This window comes from Pan paniscus, chromosome 9 (genome assembly GCF_029289425.2).
Source record: "Pan paniscus chromosome 9, NHGRI_mPanPan1-v2.0_pri, whole genome shotgun sequence".
Classification (NCBI taxonomy): domain Eukaryota; kingdom Metazoa; phylum Chordata; class Mammalia; order Primates; family Hominidae; genus Pan; species Pan paniscus.
In genome coordinates, this window is record NC_073258.2 from 76,410,725 (window position 1) to 76,430,439 (window position 19,715).

The window sequence follows — 19,715 nt, forward strand, 5'->3', positions numbered from 1 at the left end:
TGGGAAGCCAAGGCAGGTGGATCACTTGAGGTCAGGAGTTCGAGACCAGCCTGACTAATATGGTGAAACCCCATCTCTACTAAAAATACAAAAATTAGCTGGGCATGGTGGTGGGCACCTGTAATCCCAGCTACTCAGGAGGCTGAGGCAAGAAAATCGCTTAAACCTGGGAGGCAGAGGTTGTCAAGATCGCACCACTGCACTCCAGCCAGGGTGACAGGGCGAATCTCCATCTCAAAAAAAAAAAAAAAGAATTGCTGTGTCATATGGTAACTTTTGTTTTTGAGATAAGGTCTTGCTCTGTTGCCCAAGCTGGTGTGCAGTAGTGCAATCATCGCTCATGGCAACCTCAGACTCCAGGGCTCAAGTGATCCTCCTGCGTTGCTGGGACTACAGGTATGTGCCGCCACACCTGGATCATATGGTAACTTTTATGTTTAACCTTTTGAGGAACTGCCAAACTGTTTTCCAACGTGACTGCACCATGTTACATCCCCAAAGTATCATCATCATCATCCCCATTTTATAGATGAGAACTCTGAAGCACAGAAAGGTTGACCCACTTACCAAAGGACACCCAGCAGAGCCAGGATTCATACCCACGCAGGTTGGCTCCAGGGACCTTGCTCTAACCCATGGGCCTGCCAAATCTGATCTGTCACCTATTTTTGTACAGCCCAAAAGCTAAGAATAGTCTTTATGTTTTTAAATGGTTGTGAAGAGTCAAAACAAAAATATCTTGTGACATATGAAAATTATATGAAAGTCAAATTTCAGTGTCCATAAATAACATTTCATTGGACGCAGCCATGCTCATTCATTTATGTATTGTCTACGGCTGTTTTAACTGTAACTGCAGTGTTGAGTAGTTGCCACAGAGACCATATGGCTTGCAAAGCCTAAAATACTGACTGTCTGGCCCTTTAGAGGGAAAGTTTGCAGAATCCTACAGTCACTGGGCTCTAATGGCCCATGAGCCTTTATGGTAAGTGCAGTGTATGATGGAGGGAGGAAAGGGAGCCTGTGGGCACTGACCAAAGCGCAGGGAGGGTCAGAGTATGCTCCCTGGAGTCAGCACTGAGCCAAGGCTTGGTAGATGAGCTCCTAAGATGCCACTCTCCAAGGCCCCAGGGGCTGCACCGTAGGAGCACGCTGGGCTTCAGGCCCACTCACTACTTCCACCACCAGGCCTCACTCAGGGCCTCTGCCTATCCCTCCAACACCACCACCCAATGCTGACTTCACCTCAGTGCAGAGATTACAGCCTCCAGTCTGAAGGGGAAGATGCATTAGGGGCTTGCTGGGAATACTGAATGACCCGGAGTCTCCTGAGTGCTGGGAATTGACTGCTGCAGCCTCTGTTCCGGGGAGCCCTGGGGAGGCCTGTGGACTATGGTGCAGCTGCTGGGGCTTCCCTGAGCCAGGGCCTGGGGGACAGGCTGGGGTGGGGACACAGCTTGGCTCCCATGGGGCTAGAGAGACCATGGGTGGGGGTTGGTGTAGGGTGCTCTCAGCTTTACTATACTCCAGATTTGGGGAGTGCTGCGTGCCCACATAGGCACCCCCACATTCCCAGCCTTCCCGCAGGGGTGGGAGGCCAGGGTCCACAGCCAGGGGAGCCAGATCTCACCCTGTGCACTCCCCAGACGGGGGTCTCTACTGTCATGTCAGCCACTACATCTGCCCCCGCCTCCCCAGGAAGGGAGGAGGCGGGTGCAATGTGGAAAGAAGCCTAGCTTCATGCTGCCTCGCATTGACTTGCTCTGTGGCTGGGGCCACTCAGGCTCTTCCCTGAGCCTTGGTTTCTGAATCTGTAAAAGCAGGTAACAGCTTCTGCCTTGACTTCTATAGGACACACAATTGGGGGCAGGGAGAGGGAAAGGTGCCAGGAGGTACTGCAATGCTGAGGTACAACAGGTGGACATCCTGCAATGCACGTGGGAGCCCGCCCCAGGTTCCCCTGCCTTCACACTCCTTTCCCGGGACCCCCCTGCCCCTGGGACTAATTCCCACATGTCCTCTGCCTGCCCCTCCCCTGTCCCCACGACTGCACATTACAACCCACCCAGGAATGGAAATTCCACTTCAAACCTGGAAAAGAGGGAAGTAGAAGTGCATGAGTCATGCCTCGGCCCAGAACTTCGCTGATACTGGCTCTCAGAGTCTCCTCTCCCCCTGGTGCATTTTTGTCCTGTTCATAACTGTAGGGGATTCTCTGGGAGGCAAACCTCTTCTCTCTCTTCTGTATGCTCTCCTGGCTGCAGCCATCTTGTCCACTCTCACGGCTTTAGTTATCAGGTGCTGCCAAGGCCACCCAGGCTCTGCCTCTGATCGAGATAGCCAGCAGCTCCTGGATGTCTCCAGCGGTGTCACCCAGGCCTTGCAGACCCAGTTCAGCCACACTGCCCTCTACCACCCTTTTCTCAAGGCCCTTTTCTCCCCATCCCCACAGCCACTCCCCTGTTCAAGGCCTCATCTCCCCTGGCTGGGGACTCCTCCAGATTCCTTGCTTTCAGCCCCATCCCTCCAATCCAAACTCTTACCTGCAGCTGGACTGAACTTCTTAACAGGCAGTGACCGGGATCTGACCACTACTGCTTTTCCAGCCTTGCTTCCCTTCACCTGGTGAACACTTCCCGATCCTTCAAGTGTCAGATGTTCCCTCCTCCATGGAGGCCCGGTTTGGTTAGAGGTCTCCCCAGCCTCCCATATCCCTGGCATGTCCCTCCCTCTTACCTGGGCACACTGTGAGAGCACCGTGGACATGCCTGCCTCCCCCATGGGATGGTCTGCGTTAACCCCATGTCCCCAGGGAGCAACACAGGGCAGCAAGAGCAGGAAGCACTAGGGACTTCTTGGACCATACTTCAGAGAAGTGCCCAGAAGTTCTGCTAACAGAGGCATGCTACTTACACCACACTCGGCCGCCGGGACGATCTCTGAGACGGGACTCTCTCCACCATCCCTCACCAGCCCATCCCCTCCCCTCCCCTTCCTGCCAGGGATAATGGCATTACTTAGGTCCAATCGATTTCTCCAAGCTATGTCCCAGGGCTGCTGATACCAGCCAAGTTCCCAAGAAATCCCCTGCCAAGAGCTACTGCTGGCTCTGGGACAAGAGAACGCTCTCACCTCTGAGCCTGATGTCCAAGGCCCCTCCCCAGCCCAAAGTCCTATTTTCTGTCAGAATTCCTGGCCCCTACCCTGTACTTGCACAGCCTCCTGCTTGCACAGGGAAAAGCAAGAGTCCATGACTGAGATGGAGTAAACACGCACTATGGAGCAGAGGCAGGATGCTGGGATGGGCGTGCACGTCCGGCGTCCTGTCTCATCCTCACATCCCGGGACGCACCTGCCTGCTCCCCTACCCTTTCTCCCTCCCATAACTGCCAGGCCCACGCTGTGCCCCCCAGACTGCACTGCACTGCTCTCAGCCCCTTTTCTGATCATGAAGTGCCTGGATTCTAGCCTGGTCACCCTCAACTGAATTGCTATGTGACCTTGGACAGGTCACTACCTCTTCCCTGAGCCTTACTTTACCCATCAGGGAATGAGGACTAAATGGGGTAATACATGGAAGTGCTCAGGTCTGTAATAAAAAGGAATTGAGGCAACAACATGAATCTTGAAGACGTCATGCCAACTTCACAAAAGGCCACATATTGTATGATTCCATGTATAAGAAATGACCAGAATGGGCAAATACTGAGACAGAAAGTAGCTCAGTGAATGCCAGGGGCTGGGAGGATTGGGGAGGAAAGGCGGAGTGACTGCTAATAGGTGTGGAGTTTCTTTTTGGGCTGGTGAAAATGTCCCTGGCCGGGCGTGGTGGCTCACACCTGTAATCCCAGCACTTTGGGAGGCCGAGGAGGGTGGATCACTTGAGGTCAGGAGTTCAAGACCAGCCTGGCCAACATGGTGAAACCCCATCCCTACTAAAAATACAAAAATTAGCTGGGCAGTAGTGGCAGGCGCCTGTAATCCCAGCTATTTGGGAGGCTGAGGCAGGAGAATCACTTGAACCCAGGAGGCGGAGGTTGCAGTGAGCTGAGATGGCACCACCGCACTCCAGCCTGGGCAAGAGAGTGAGACCCTGTGCGCCACCATCCAACCCCCCTACAAAAAAAGAAAATGTCCTGGAATTAGTGGTGATGGTTGCGAACTTTATCTCGATAAAACTTTTTTTGTTTAAGTGCCCAGGTCTGGAAGTCACATGAATGTCTGCACTAGTTGTGAGGTGCTGCGAGGTCAGCAGCAGCTGCACCAGAGGGGACAACAGCCTGGAAACCTTGGCTGTACCTGGGCCCCCTCCACTCCTACCCAAGCGTGGGTCTCCAGACCCCTCAGATTCTGGAAACAACTCTAGTTCCTTCCAAGGAACTCTTCTGCCAAATTAACCTGAATTGTTTCTGTTGTTTGCAATCCCAAACCTTGATTGGTATGAGGATATTCACTGTGTTGCCAGCTTTTAACAGGTTTTAAGCCCTTAATAAATGTGTTCCAGAACTGATTGAGGTCAAGTGCCATGGCTCATGCCTGTAATCCTAGCACTTTGAGGAAGCCGAGGCAGGAGGATCACTTGAGGCCAGGAGTTCAAGACCAGCCTGGGCAACATGGTGAGACCTCCATCTCTAAAAAAATAAATAATAATAATAAAAAGAACTGGCTGAGCTAACATATGTACAGTGTGAGTACTACCAGCCACAATAGTTACTGTTTGTTGTGCTAGCACTTGCTGCTGGGTGGTGTGGGCACTCCAGGTCATTGCTGGGTACTGTGCTGAGCATTGCATAGGCGTCCCCTCCCCTTGACAACCTTCCTGAGCAAAGGCCAATGGTCTTAACAGATTGCAAACATGGGCCTGAACGAATGGGCAAACCAACCACAGTGCATCCCACACAATGAGGAATATTATTTGGCAATAAAAAGGAGTCAGCTACCCAGCCACAAAAAGCAATGGACAGACCTTGAAAACATATTGCTAAGCGACAGAAGCCAATCTGGAAAGCTATATACTGTATAATTCCAACTAAGTGACGTTCTAGAAAAGGCAAAACTATGGAGGTAGTAAAGAGATCAGTGGCTGTCAAGGACTCAGGGGGAAGGGAAAAATAAGTGGTGCTCAAGGAATTTTGAGGGCAGTGAAGCTCTTCTGTATGACACAGTAATGATGGACATGTGTCAAACCCCATAGAGTGTGCAACACAAGGAGGGAACTATAGCGCAAACATGGACTTTAGTCAATCATAATTAACCAATATTAGTTCATCAGTTGTAATAAATGTACCATATTAATATAAGATGTAAAGAATAAGCCAGACTATGGGGAGGGGAAAGGCAGAGGAGGGTATATGGAAACTCTGTACTTTCCAATCAATTTTACTGTAAACCTAAAACTGCTTTTGAAAAAGTGTATTAAATACACACACACACACACATACACACACACGTGTGCACCTGCACCCAAGAGGTTAGGTAATTCACCCAAGGCCAAACAGCTAATCATGGAGGAGGGAGGATTTGAACCCAGGGCTGTTGACTCTAAAGTCCAGACTCTCCATGGTTGCAGCCCCACAGGGCGGGCCTGTTCACGTTTCTATCACCTTCCACGTCAATGCCAGCTGCAGCATCTCTATAACTGCAAATTGTACCTCAAAGGGCCAAGCTCAACATTTTGGTTGGTATCAGGAAAGCACAGGCAGAATGAGTCTAGGAACATTGGGGAGGAAAGGAAAACCCCCAACAGTGCCAGGGCTGGTGGGGATGGGAGGCCGACCTTTGGCATTGTGCTAGGGCCCTGGGGAAGGGGGGCAAGCATGCAGATGGAGAGACACCCCCCTTCTCCTTGGCCGTGGCTGCCCTCGCGGGGCCTCAACCCCAGCCCAGCCCTGGGATGATGGTCTGAGGCTGAACTCGAACACCGGTAGGCTGAGTGACTGCCCCAAGCCTCTGGCCTCAGTTTTCCCATCTGTATCATGGGAGGGTTTGAGCACCCTTGGCTGATCTCCAAGGGCCTTTCCAGCACTCAACTTCTAAAACCCTTTAGCTACCCGCTCTCTCCTCACCCCCAGTAGCAAAGCAGAGAGGGGGCTGCTCGAGGAAAAGGGAAGGCCAATCCCTGATCCCTCCCTGGTCTGACTGGGGAAGAGCCCCCTCTGCTCCCACGACTAATCACTGGGCATCCTGACAGTCACCCTCCTGGGACGCAGTTCAAAACTTGGATGAAAGTGGCAGGAAGGCCCATACCAAGGTTAGGCACCTGGTCGTCCTGAGCACCAGGGCAGAGCTCTGGCCCTGCCCAAGGGCCTCCACCATCTTTGATAGGGATTAAGGTGTAGGTACATTGTGGCCTAGATGACTCACAAATAGTGGTGACCCCAAACTTCCCTTACAGTAAAATGCCAGGCATGAAAGGTGCAGGGCCATGGTTTCCATAGGGCTCCGGGATCATGGCCTTGGAGCAGGACCAGGGCCTTTCTGTGGTCCTTCCTCACCACTTCATCCATCCCTGCTCCCAACCCAGCTGTGCCTATGAAACCACCTTAGCCCTGGAGCCCCTCCACCTATCCTCAATGCCTGGCAAACTCCTGCTCATCTCAGCTCAGGTAGCCCCTCCTCCAGGAAGCCCCTCCTGACTGGGTCACTATCTCTTCTGGATCCCACAAATCTGTGTTTCCTGACCACTGTGTAGGGGCTTCCAGGAGATGGTGAGATCTATGCAGAATTCAGAAATGAGAAAAGATTTGCAGCACAAAGGGGAGAAGGAAGGGCATTTTAGGTAAGGAGACAGCATAGCGGAAGCCTAGGTGGCAGGGAGGGCAGTGATTGGGGCTTCTCCCAGGGCAGAGGGCACCCCAAACAGCTCACCAAGTGGACCGTTTCCCAAAACAAAACAACTAAACCCAAACCTACAAAACAAATCTCTGGCCCCAGGGTGAGGGCTGGAGGTGGGGGAGACAGGAAAGATTCTGGAAAAAGCCCAGCCAGTGAAATGTGGAACCCACCTATCCCCGGCCCTGCCCTGTGCTCTCCGGCCCCAGCCTCCTGCAGGTAGCTTTTCCGGGGTGCTCAAGACTCAGTCTATTTTCCATTGCATAGCCTCATTTGATGGCTTGAATGGAGAGATCCCCGGCTGCCACCAACTCACTGTACAGCCTTGGGGAAGTTGTTCCACCTCTCTGGGCCTCAGAGAAAGCCCTAGATTCTAATGGAATCTGCAGAGAAGGTAACCAGACCTAGGGGCAGGAAGGAATTCTAAGTCACAGGGGCAGCTGCCAGTGGGGAGAGGCTCGGGGAGGAGATGCCTGGAAGGAGGCAGGGAGAGAGGCTTTGAGGTGAAGAGGCAGGTGGGGCCTGTGCCACCCAGGCCCTGCCAGCCTCCTCATTCTCTGGGGAAATGTTACTCAGTGGCTGAGGCTGGGGCTCAGCCAGAGCCTCCAAGAATCAATCATGCCATAATTAAGGTCACTATTAATCTCTTTCCACGGTGATGCCAGGGCCTCCTGTTTACCCAACACTTCTGTCCCAAGAGACCTCTGATTGCCATTCCTCTCGGGAGGAGGCTGGCAGGGCCCAGAGGCGAAGGTAGACTAGCTCTTCCCCAGCTCAGGAGCCTGCCCAGGGGCCTTGGGTTCTCTTGGTACAGAAAGGACTTCTCTTTCCCAGGTCAGGGCTATGAGCTTGGGCTGAGTAGTCACCAAAAGTGACCTGGCCTTGCCCAGAGGGCACAGCTTAGCATCTCAGAACTCAAAATCTCAGGCTCCAAATGCCCCAAATTGGACCTCTAGAATCACTTCACCCAAGACTCACAGTGTCATGGAATCCTCATTGAATAATTCAACTGGTATCTTCAAATTATCCCTGGATTTCAGACTGCTAAGTCACAAAACATCAGCACCAAAGTCCTGGAGGCACTCCATCCAGCCTCCCCTTCCATTCAGAAATCCCCTGTGCTGCTCTTACTGGTGGTTCTCCAGCCTCTCCAGACCGGTCAGTGGCTTCCCTAGACTCACATACTCCTAGTGACAGGCCCCTCCCTCCCTGGAGGGCTGAGTAGTTTTCTCCAAGCCACCAGGACTGTAGGAAGGCCATCCTAAGAAGAGATCCTGCCCCCACCCCCTTCTCCCCCAGTGACACTGACAGGTTCTCTGGGGAGCAGGCAGAGCCAGTGAAGGCCCCGGGACTACTACTTGGGGGTAGTAGAGACTTTCAGCATCCCCCACCCTCAGTTTGACTTGTGCAAGCCCCTTCCAGGAGCCCAGTGGTTCAGCCGCAGGGGCCAGGCTGGCTTTTTCTGATGGCTCTTCCTAAGTCCCAGGGAGAGGGGAGTGGGAAAGTGGGGCACACCAAGTAAATGAAAGGGGGAGGAGGAGGAGGAACGTGAGTACAGTGGAGACTTGTAAAGAGCAATCTTGTCTCTGTCCTCTCCTGCCCCTCCTTGTACCACTGTGCTCCAAAGACACCACCTACCCAGCTTTCCCACCTCCATGCCTTCACTCAGGTTGGGCCCTCTGCCAGGAAAGCCCTCCCCAAATCCCAATCCAAATCCCAATCCAAATCCCATCCATCTTAACAAACAGACCCTGTGCAAAGCTTGGGCTGATTCCCCCCAACAAAAGCCCACTGCCTCCTCCTTTTTGTGCTCATATCATCTGGCAGAGCTCCTGAGAATGATCACAGGCCTCAGTGCGCTGTAATTATCTGCTTCCGTGGCTGCCTCACCCACCAGACTGAGAGCTTCCCCGGGTTCAGACTTCTGATCCACTTGGCCAGGCTTTTCTGAAGACCTATAGTGTCTGCAGCCCCACACCTGGTGATGGGGACACAAGATATACCAGGCCCTGTCCTTGCTAGAAGAGTCACTGTATAGAGGACCTATGTCCCCTGCACTGGGCCTGGCACCAAGGAGGTACCTATTTAGTTGTCAGTCAAAAAGCTGGTTAAATGTGAGACGGAAGGAAAAAAAGAACCAATCAAAGCATCTTACACCACACAACTGCAGAGCCACTTCTGAAAGCCTGAATTCTGCCTCTGAATAATAATTAGCCTCTTCCCAATTTACAGGAAAAAAAATTACAAAAAAAAAGACTCAATTAGGTACTTTTCTCTCACAAATTTTTCTTAAACCTCTGATATCCATTTGCACATTTCTATACCATATCTAGTGTAAGATGACCTCAAATCTGGCACAGGATACTAATTTCATCACTGTCATGAACATCACTACTCTTCACAGTCTTCTGCAAAGAACAGCAGTCTCTGCTTCCAGGCAGGTCCGAGAACCTGGGGCCTAAACTTTTCCTCCCTTCCTTCAAATGTCGAGGTTTCACCTTGGTGACCAATGAAAACCGAGCTTGCTCGAATGCTGAGGAAGAAAGTCCCAGGAGCTGGCTGGCCCACATTGAAGGTTCACGCCAATTCCATGATATAAGGCCTCCAAATCCACTATTTGTCATTTATTCCTTTGGAGGAAGCATCACTTTCTCTAGGATTCTCTTTTAAAATATAAATCTTCTCTGGAGGTGGAAGCCCATTCAACCCTCAGATTGGAGGTTAAGGAAACTTAGTTTAATGCTGGGCTCTTGAGAGGCAGTAAATCACAGGGTTTGTGAAGAGGTCAGCCTGCCTGGGTTTTCTTTTTTTTTTTTTTTTTAGAGACACAGTCTCACTCTGTCACCCAGGCTGGAGTGTAGTGGCACAATCATAGCTCACTGCAGCTCGAACTCCTGGGCTCAAGCAATCTTCCTGCCTCAGCCTCCCAAGTAGCTGGGACTACAGGTGCATGCCACCATGCCTGGCGACCTGCCTGGGTTTGAAACCCAGCTCTACCATGTATTTAATGGAGCAAGTTTCTAAATGCCTTTATACCTCAGCTTCCTTATCTATAAAGCAGGGATAACCATGGCATCAGCCTCATGGGCTCTCAGACAAGTACCTGGAACGCTGTACTAAGCAAGAGACAAGTCTACTCAGAGCTTCAGTTTTTTCCTGTCCATAAAATGGGACAATAATCCCATTTATGCCTTTTTCATAAACTCCCCCATGGGGGAGGTGGACATTGTGTAAGAACCCAGTCAGCTGCCCTCTGCAGCCTGTCTTGAACTCCTTTCTTCCTCCCTCCTTTTCTCTTTACCTGGAAGAAGGTACCGGTGGCTGTGAGCTGGGCTCCTGGAGGTGTCTTGTCCACAGAGGCAGTGATATCACTTCACCGGGAGAGCTGAGAGGACAAGGGGATAAATCCAGTGAGTTCATTCATCAGTCCATCCTGCCTTCTATTGTCCCACTTGACCCTTAGTGAGCACCCATCCTGTTCCCTCCCTGTGCTGGGTGTGGGGCCCAGTGATGGGTGACACCGAGTCCCTGCCCTGGGGAAGCCACAAAGCTGGTGGATGGGCTGACAGGACATACGTGATCTAACACCCAGCCATGAAACCCAGCACATGCAATCCACCTCCACGCATGCTGCCCACAAACCAGCCCCAGGCCCAGACCCAGATAACCTGTTTCCTGAACCACTCCTGCCCCTCCAGGACCCACGGACCCAGGATCCAAAGCCCAGCCACCCTGGGGGCAGAGGCCCTTTCACGCTGCCCAGGGTCCTGCTTCTCTGAGGTAGCTGCCAAACCAGCTTGTTCTTCTAAAGCAGCCGCTAAGGGAAGGACGGTAGCCCAGAGGTGGGATCTGGGGCACCACAATTACATGCCTGAGCTCTGACTCACTCACCACCTCCCCCTCGCCAGCTCCTGCAGCCAGCAGGGCAACCCCCCACCCAGGAATTGGGAAAAGAGATGGTACCGACAGGCCACGGGAAGCAGAGGGGCCAGGAGAGGTGAGGAGGAGACTGCAGACCAGCATTGCAGGCTTCAGAGGATGCTGACACCTTGTCTACTAGGGACACTGGGGCTGCAAGGACGGAGGCCTACCTACATCACATAGAGGCAGAGCCAGGGCTGGGACCTGAGCCTCCTGGTGCCAATATAACAACCCTCCCCAACCCAACTGGATTCTAGAGCCACACACCAGCAAGAAACACATAACCAAACACACACCTCTGTGTGTGAACCAGAGGTGGACAGAGCTGGACTCAGAGACAGCTCGGAAATGACAGCCACAGAGAGATCAGCACTTGAGACACTCCCAGGCCTGCCCCTCTGCACCTCCAGGTTCCTCACAGTGCCCTGAATGTACAGCACTTTACAGTTTATTAAACATACTTATTTCCTCTACCCCCTACAATGATCCTAAGGCCTAAGTGGCAGAGGAAATATAAATAGACCAGTGGCTTCTCCTCTAAACTTTAATGTTTGAGAAGCCATGGTCTCTTTATATTTCCTGGGGCCTTGGACCTTGGAAACCTAGGGAACTTGTTAAAATGTGGTCTGACTCAGTTAAGTCTAGGCTGGGGCCTGAGATTCTGCATTTCTGATAAGCTCCCAGGTGATGCTGATGCTGCAGGTCCCTGGACCACAATTTGAGTAGCAAGGCCAGAATGAGTCAAGAGCATGGGACCTGGAGTCGAACTACACAAGTTAGAATCTTGGCTCTTACTGTGTGACCTTGGGCAAATTACTTAACCTTTCTGTGCCTCAATCTCCTTAGGTATAAAATACTACTACTAATAAAACCTACACCATAGGGTCAATGTGGGGATTAAATTAGTTACCATATGTAAAACACTTAAAGTGACTATTATTTCAGATTTTGAAATGGAGGTTCTGAGAAGTGAACACACTCAGCAAGGCGGCAGAGCCAGAATTCAAGCTCAAACCTACAAGCTGCACAAAATGTCACAGCCATCAAGCCCCTCCCTTATTTCAGATTTTGAAATGGAGGTTCTGAGAAGTGAACACACTCAGCAAGGCGGCAGAGCCAGAATTCAAGCTCAAACCTACAAGCTGCACAACATGTCACAGCCATCAAGCCCCTCCCCCCATCAGACAGACATGGATATTGAGGTCCAGAGAGGGGCAGAAAACTGAAATGACCACCAGAAAGTTGGTGTGAGAAATACAAGTCCATGACTCCATCCCAGTGCTCCTTCCACCACACCTTACTGCCTGTCAGGAAGGAAAGTACCGCAGAGTCTCCCCAGGGCTGTCAGCTCCGCTGTCAGCCTTACCTGGGCCCACGGCTGCCCTGGAAACTACCTGTGGGGTTGGCTGGACGCGGAGGCCACCCCCATCCCCACTCTGCCCTCTCTCCATCCCGCCCACCAGGCTGGGTGAGGCAGAATGGTCTCACATCCTCCTGCCATTCCCCTCCTCCTACCTCCAGCCTGTGCCCACTGCCCTGTGTCAGGTCACCCAGCTGGGGTCTCAGGTAGAGGGTGACACGCCCGGGTCTGGCTCCACCCCCACCTTGCCTTCCCAGCACGGGGCCAATGGTAGCCTGTGAGTCACCTGAAGGAAGTGCTCGGCCCCAAGCAGGAAGTGGCTCTTCAAGCAGAAAACCCCTGCAGGATCCCCCAGTGCCCTGGAGCAGATGGCTTAGTAGTGGAAGCTGGTGAAGGAAGGGAAGCTGATTGGGACACAGCAACATCTACTCAGATTTTACCTGACATTCAAACTTGGGACTCACCCTCCACTTTTTGCTGCCTGGCCTGAGGACTTTTCTGCTGTGGACTGGCTGTATGCCTTAGGTACATCAGTACCCTCTCTGATCCTCATTCATAGGATCATGGACTGCACTAAAAGACTGCTATAACCTGGTAGTCCACATGAAATGAAGGGTTGGAGCAAGTGAATATAGGGTTTTATTTTATTTTTGAGACGGAGTTTCGCTCTTGTTGCCCAGGTTATAATGCAGTGGTGTAATCTTGGCTTGCTGCAACCTCCACCTCTCGGGTTCAAGTGATTCTCTTGCCTCAGCCTCCCGAGTAGCTGCGATTACAGACACACACCCCGCCCAGCTAATTTTTGTATTTTTAGTAGAGACGAGGTTTCACCATGTTGGCCAGGCTGGTCTTGAATTTCTGACCTCAGATGATCCACCCGCCTTGGCCTCCCACAGTGCTGGGATTACAGGTATGAGCACTGCACCTTGCAAATATAGGGTTTTAAATGAATGAACAAATGCACATGAGTGAAATGAACGAGTAAATTAAGATACCTAGATATAAAACTCTAGCTACAGTGTAAGATCTATCATTTGTCTATTGTTCATTGTATGATAGAGAACTCTTTATTGGCAAGAAGACCCACCCCCCGAACACCCTTAGACAGGGAAAAGGGGCCCCCACACATCACACACACACACACACACACTCACAAATCAATTCATTAAGAGTACACAGGAGCCTCTGTCACGTTATACTCATGTGACCTGTAATCCTAAACATTCGCTCCTAACACCTCTAAGGCCCTAGTTAAACTCTTCTCTGTTTTTTATTTTTTTATTTTTTTAAGGCATGCGTTGTGGACTGGGTCTCACTATGCTGCCCAGGCTGGAGAGCAGTGGCTATTCTCAGGCAAATCATGGCAGACTACAGGCTTGAACTCCCGGACTCAAGCAACCCTCCCACCTCAGCCTCCCGAGTAGCTGGGACTACAGGCATGCTACCACGCCAGGCCTCTCCATTTCTCGAACTTGAAGAACAAAAGATGATTCTGTTAAGATGCTGTGAAGGTCTATGGGTCGTGTTGCTGCTGAGGAGGGAGATGGATGCTGCTTGGGGGAGGAGTGCAGCAGGGGGGGCCTAAGTGGCAAAAATATATAAGAGGGAGACAAGTTAGCTTGTCAAAGCCTTCCTCCCAGACAGCAGCGAGCACCAGTTTCTTGCATAAGCAAGCATCTCTATTCCGGTCTCGCTGTGCATCCTTTATTTTGGCATTTCTTCCTGCTCCAATTTGTGGTTCTAAAAGTACTCATGAATTAGTGTGATATTCACAAAAATGCACATGGTGGCTGAGGAACATCTTACAACATTCTGCAACTCACATTACTCACATTAATGTAACATGAAGTCTGGTATTAATTCTTTAAATTTGCAACTAGATGGACATTGAATACTAGAACTGTGAATAGTTTCATTTCTATAAAATTTTCAAAAATTTAATTAATATTTCATGTCTGTTTAAAGATTTTATTTAAAAATCTGATCTTCATTAATTGTGATGGGTATAGCTTTAATTTTAATAGATGATTTTATGGAATAAAAACACTCTTGAAAACATGCAATAAATTTTCCTATGTTTATATTTACATTCGTTTACTATTTTTTTTTTTTTTGAGACAGAGTCTCGCTCTGTCACCCAGGCTGGAAGGCTGGAGTGCAGTGGTAAGATCTTGATTCACTGCAACCTCTGCCTCCCAGGTTCAAGTTATTTTCCTGCCTCAGCCTCCCAAGTGGCTGGGATTACAGGCATGTGCCACCACGCCCAACTATTTTTCTATTTTTAGAAGAGATGGGCTTTCACCATGTTGGCCAGGCTGGTCTCGAACTCCTGACCTCAAGTGATCTGCCTGCCTCAGCCTCAGTGCTGAGATTACAGGTGTAAGCCACTGCATGTGGCCACAGTTCATTTTTAGTTATTCCATAAAATCTTTACTTTAGCAAGATCACTAATTATATTGTTATAATCAAGATTTTCATCACTTGTGTTCTGTTGATGGCAATAATCTAAAAGACTAAAAGTAAAATGTGATTGTATTTAAAGTACATAAAATTTGATGGCCAGATGCGGTGGCTCACGCTTGTAATCCCAGCACTTTGAGGGCCTTGGCAGGCAGATCACCTGAGGTCGGGAGTTCGAGACCAGCCTGGCCAACATGGTGAAATCCCGTCTCTACTAAACATAAAAAAAATAGCTGGGCATGGTGGCATGCGCCTGTAATCCCAGCTATTCAGGAGGCTGAGGCAGGAGAATCGCTTGAATCAGGCAGGCAGAGGTTGCAGTGCACTACCATCATGCCACTGCACTCCAGCCTGGGCAACAGAGTGAGACTCCATCTCAACAACAACAACAACAACAAAATATATATATATAGGCTGGACATGGTGGCTCACGTCTGTAATCCCAGCACTTTGGGAGACCGAGGCGGGCAGATCACAAGGTCAGGAGCTCGAGACCATTCTGGCTAACATGATGAAACCCCGTCTCTACTAAAAATACAAAAAATTAGCCGGGTGTGATGGCACGTGCCTGTAGTCTCAGCTACTTGGGAGGCTGAGCCAGGAGAGTCGCTTGAACCCGGAAGGCAGAGGTTGCAGTGAGCCAAGATTACGCCCACTGCACTTCAGCCTGAGTGACAGAGCTGTCACTCTGTCACACACACACACACACACACACACACACTATATATATGTCTGAATTTAATTTTATATATATATATAATTTGAATATATATTCAATATAATCCTAGCTACTCAGGAGGCTGAGGAAGGAGAATCACTTGAACCTGAGAAGCAGAGGTTGCAGTGAGCTGAGATCGTGCCACACTGCACTCCAGCCTGGGTGACAGAGTCAGACTCTGTCTCAAAAAAAGAAAAAAAAGAATTGTTAAGTCTTATTATTTATATCTGAACATCATCAGCTTAACAATATACTCGGAGATGTGCAATAAATTCAGACATTCTTGATATTTTATCACTCGCAGTCAAATAAAACTAAACTTTACACAATGTAAATATGTACACAATGTACATATTTCAATGTACATTGTGAAGGTATATTTGTCAAGGAGGGAAGGAGGGAAAATCATATCTATTTTATTTAACAGTCTCCTGGCTTGCTTTACAATCTTCGAATATCTGACAAAGATACATGGATCTCTATTTGTATTTTTGCTCTCAGTGCTCCAAATTTAGGAGAGGCCTGTCCACTCCCCACCCACCACCTCTCATGTTGTGGGGCCTAGACCCCCTGTGCTGGTGACTTCACATCTGTGAGCAACTGCTTGTCTGTCAGCCAGCCCTGCCTTCCCCAGTTTGCCTTTTACAAGTGCTTTCCACATGGAAGGTCCTTATGCTTATGCCTTGTGCATGGGGCTGTATTTCCAGGGCAGTAAGCACTCAAATTTCCTCAGGGGCAGTGACCACAACTTGACTGGCCTCTTCCACAGACCCTGTACTCCTTAAAGTCCCTTCAGCTCCAACAGCACCTTGCAGGGGAGCCAGGGTGCCCCGGGTCTTCCATCCCCAGTTCTTGTTACACCATCCCCCTGGAAAGGGAGCCGGCTAGGCTGGGAGGGCCCAGCAGCCTCTGCTGTGCCAGGCTAGAAGCCCCCCGCCATCCAGCTGGGCAGTGGTCATGGTGACCTGTAGCCCACAGCTATTTTCCTCAGCCCCTGACACCTGGGCTGGCAAATCTCCACATTCCTTGCCCACTGCTCTTCCTAGCATCTTTCACAAAGAGCTTCTAGAGAGCAGGAAGCAAGTTGGGGAGGTGGGGGAGCAGAGGAGTGAGCAGGAGACTGAGAGCCAGGAGACCTGGCTTTTCTTCCTGGCTTGGCCACTAGAAGGCAGGTCAACATCTTCCTATGTCATATGGGGACACTGGGACCTGCCCAGATCCCCTCTTGGGATGACAGGGAGAACCAGTGAGCAGGACGTGACAGGACTGTGTAAACTGTACAGTGTGCAGTGGCTGTAACAGGGGCCAGACCCCATCTCCCTCATGTTTCCTGCTCAGCCTGGCACAGTGCCGAGGGCCCATCTATTGCAATACTGCCCAACATTTACAAGGGCTGGACATACTCTCTGTACGAGGCCAAGGTTTCTATGTATGCTATCTGACGCCTCTTAGCCTCCCGCTGCAGACTATTTTTCTTTTTTTTCTTTTCTTTCTTTTTTTTTTTTTTTTTTTGTGACGGAGTCTCGCTCTGTTATTCAGGCTGGAGTGCAGTGGCGCGATCACGGCTCACTGCCACCTCCACCTCCCAGGCTCAAACAATCCTCCCGCCTCAGCCTCCTGAGTCTCTAGGACTATAGGTATGTGCTACCATACCCGGCAAATTTTTGTATTTTTTTTGTAGAGACGGGGTTTTGCCATGTTGCCCAGGCTGGTCTTGAACTCCTGAGCTTAAGTGATCTGCCCACCTTGGCCTCCCAAAGTGCTAGGATTACAGGCATGAGCCACCATGTCCGGCTGCAGTAGATATTTTTTATAGATGGTAAACAGAGCTCGAGAGGGTTTAGGGTCTCTTGAATTCATACTCTTACTACCAAGCCAGTCTAGACACCAAAAATCTAGTCACCAATGCACATTTCCTGAGCTCTCCTGTGTGCCCAGCAGACAGACGCAGCCCCTGCTGGAGGAGCCCATGAGCTAAAGGTGTAGACAAACACACCAAGCGCATCATGTGAACAAAGGCGGCAGGACGCGTAAGGGGTGGAGGCCTTGATGGTGGATCAAAGTTGTCTCCCGGCCTCACCCCCAGCCTGGCACAGTGCTGGACCCACCACAGGCAGCAGTAATACCCAGGAGTGAACAAACTTGTTTTCCTGACATTCACCTCCCCAACCTAGCCACTCCCTGCCTGCCTCCTGGACAGTGAGGGGGCTCTGGAATTTTTAGACCACTTTCTCCTCTGGGACCACCACCTTAAGGGCACCCTCTCTCTTGGCGCCTGCAGGTGCCCCAGGCCTTTGCAGTGGATTGTACGTTAAACCTGGTGAAAGTAAAACTGTACTTATCTGAGCACAGAATCCCTTATACAACAGGTACTCAATACATGGGTATCAGATGAGTTAATGAGTTTGCAGCAGTGACTGACCACTTCGGTGCCTGGCTCAGTTCATCCTGACCACTGGGGGCTTAATTCAGGTTCTGAACCAATGAGGGGTTAGTGGGCCAGGGCAGAGCTGATAAAGAGTAAGATGCTCACTTAACCGGCCGTGGGGCTGGGAGCAGGTCCTGGCCCTCTCTGCTCTTTTGCTGTGTGATCACCGGCAAATCACTTCACCTTTCTGGGCGTCCACTGCGTCGAGCAGGGATTAACACCACGTTACAATCTCCTGATTTTAGTTGAGCACATACAAAATGGGTTACAAACATAGGGCACTGAGGCTCAGAGACAGGAGGTGACTTGGCCAAGGTCACACAGCAGGTGACAGAGTGTGGACTAGCACCCAGGCCTGTCATGGTCTGTTGTGGGGGGCTGGTGGAGGGGGGGTTGACTCCCAGAGGCCTGAGTGGGGAGGCCAGATCATGGGTAACATCTCTTGTGATGTCACAGGGGACAGGAGAGAGTTAAGGGTGGATCCCATGAGAGCTAACCCAGGCTGACATCACCAGTGAAAGTGAGAGTCACATAGTCAGAGTCTTAGGATTTAGTCAGTACAGCCAGGAAGGGCAACCTGTTTATTTGTTCCTGGAATGTGTTGACCAACGCAAGTTCCCCCAAGTGATCCCTGAGCACCTTCTATGGAAACACAGAGTGGGTGGGCTAGGAAGAAAAGCCAAATTCAACTCAGGTGGGGATGGGCCACAGTGGCTTTGATGTCTCTATGGGCATGTGGTGCCTCCATGGCCTTGAACTAACCTCTGCCCTTAAGCCTTGTCCCACCTCCTACTCGTCACTGATGCCCTCCGGGCTGGGTGGGTGGGCTGGGAGGGAGAACTACAGCAGGTTACCAGGGCCTCTAGGGCTGGGAGGGACCTGGACTGGTTGGAGAGATTGCCCAAAGCCAAGTCATCTGGGAGAACAATGGGGGCGGGAGCTCTGTGGGATTTTGCCTCTAGAAGCTGACAGAGAAAGACCTGGGGCTAGAGAAGCAGTGGAGCACAGTGGGGCTCTCAGAAGGCACTACCCCTTGCTGACCACACAGCCTGGGATTCCCCCTTCTGCATACCCCTTTCTCACAGCTGTCACTTGCTGGTGCCAGGTCCTGGGCAATCAGCACCTTACACGCTTTATCTCATATAGTCTGTTGACTCAGGAGGGAGAGGTATGAATTCTCCAGCATCTTTGCCCCTGGAGGGTCAGCCCTAGGGTATGACCTACAGTGTCCCTCTGGAAGACAAAGCCAAAGTTCCTTCTATGGAGCTTGGCTGGAAATAGCCTCTTGCTTCTCCTCCTTCTCTTTCTGCTTCTACATTTCCTATTCCCTTAGCAGGTTTCCCTTAGCAGGGAAGCTTCCTAATGAATCACTGTCACACGAATCCTTGTCTCAGGGTCTGCTTCTAGGTCTGCTTCAGGTGTCTCAGGTGGGTGCCATCAATGTTTCCATTTCAGAGATGAGGAAACTGAAGCTCAGATCTTTCCTGTGAAAGATCCCCATCTTGCAAGCAGCAGAACATGCACTTGAATTGACGTCTGCCAGGTGCAAAGCCAAGCACTGACCCCTCCCCTCAGGTCCCACCACTTTGTCCACAGCCATCATCATCTGAGCCGGTTTATGCCCCCAAATGCCACTGTCCCTTCCTGGACATCTGGTCATCTAGGCTAACTTTCCTTCTTTCTTCTTCTTTTCCTTTTTTTTTTTTTTAACTGGAAGGAAAGGAGAAGAATGTGCAGATGATCCAAGGGGGATGACTAAGTCTTCAAATTCCTCTGGTTGGCTCAGACCCTGTTTTGGTCAATCCTTGTGAATCAGGGCGGGTCTGACATTCTGGGAATGCAAGGAGACTTCAAATCATCTTCATGAAAACAAGTTGTAAAAATACTGACCGCCACTCCAAGTGGCCAGCTGATAGGCTTGGCTCCATGGAGCAGGGTTGAACAAGTTCACCAGAAGGGAACACACAGCAGGAAAGAGTTAGGCTAGACCCAAAGGA

The 19,715-nt window shown here is 50.7% G+C and overlaps 1 protein-coding gene across 11 annotated transcripts in view; it reads right to left on the reverse strand.

The window, feature by feature from the left end:
* GDPD5 (glycerophosphodiester phosphodiesterase domain containing 5) overlaps positions 1 to 19,715 on the reverse strand; it is a 91,811-nt gene that overhangs the window by 45,782 nt on the left and 26,314 nt on the right. For all 11 annotated transcript variants that reach the window (XM_055094689.2, XM_055094685.2, XM_003814700.5 and 8 more), the window contains exon 2: positions 10,133 to 10,216. The gene's annotated coding sequence lies outside the window, so the exon portion shown is untranslated. The remainder of the gene's footprint in view (positions 1 to 10,132; positions 10,217 to 19,715) is intronic.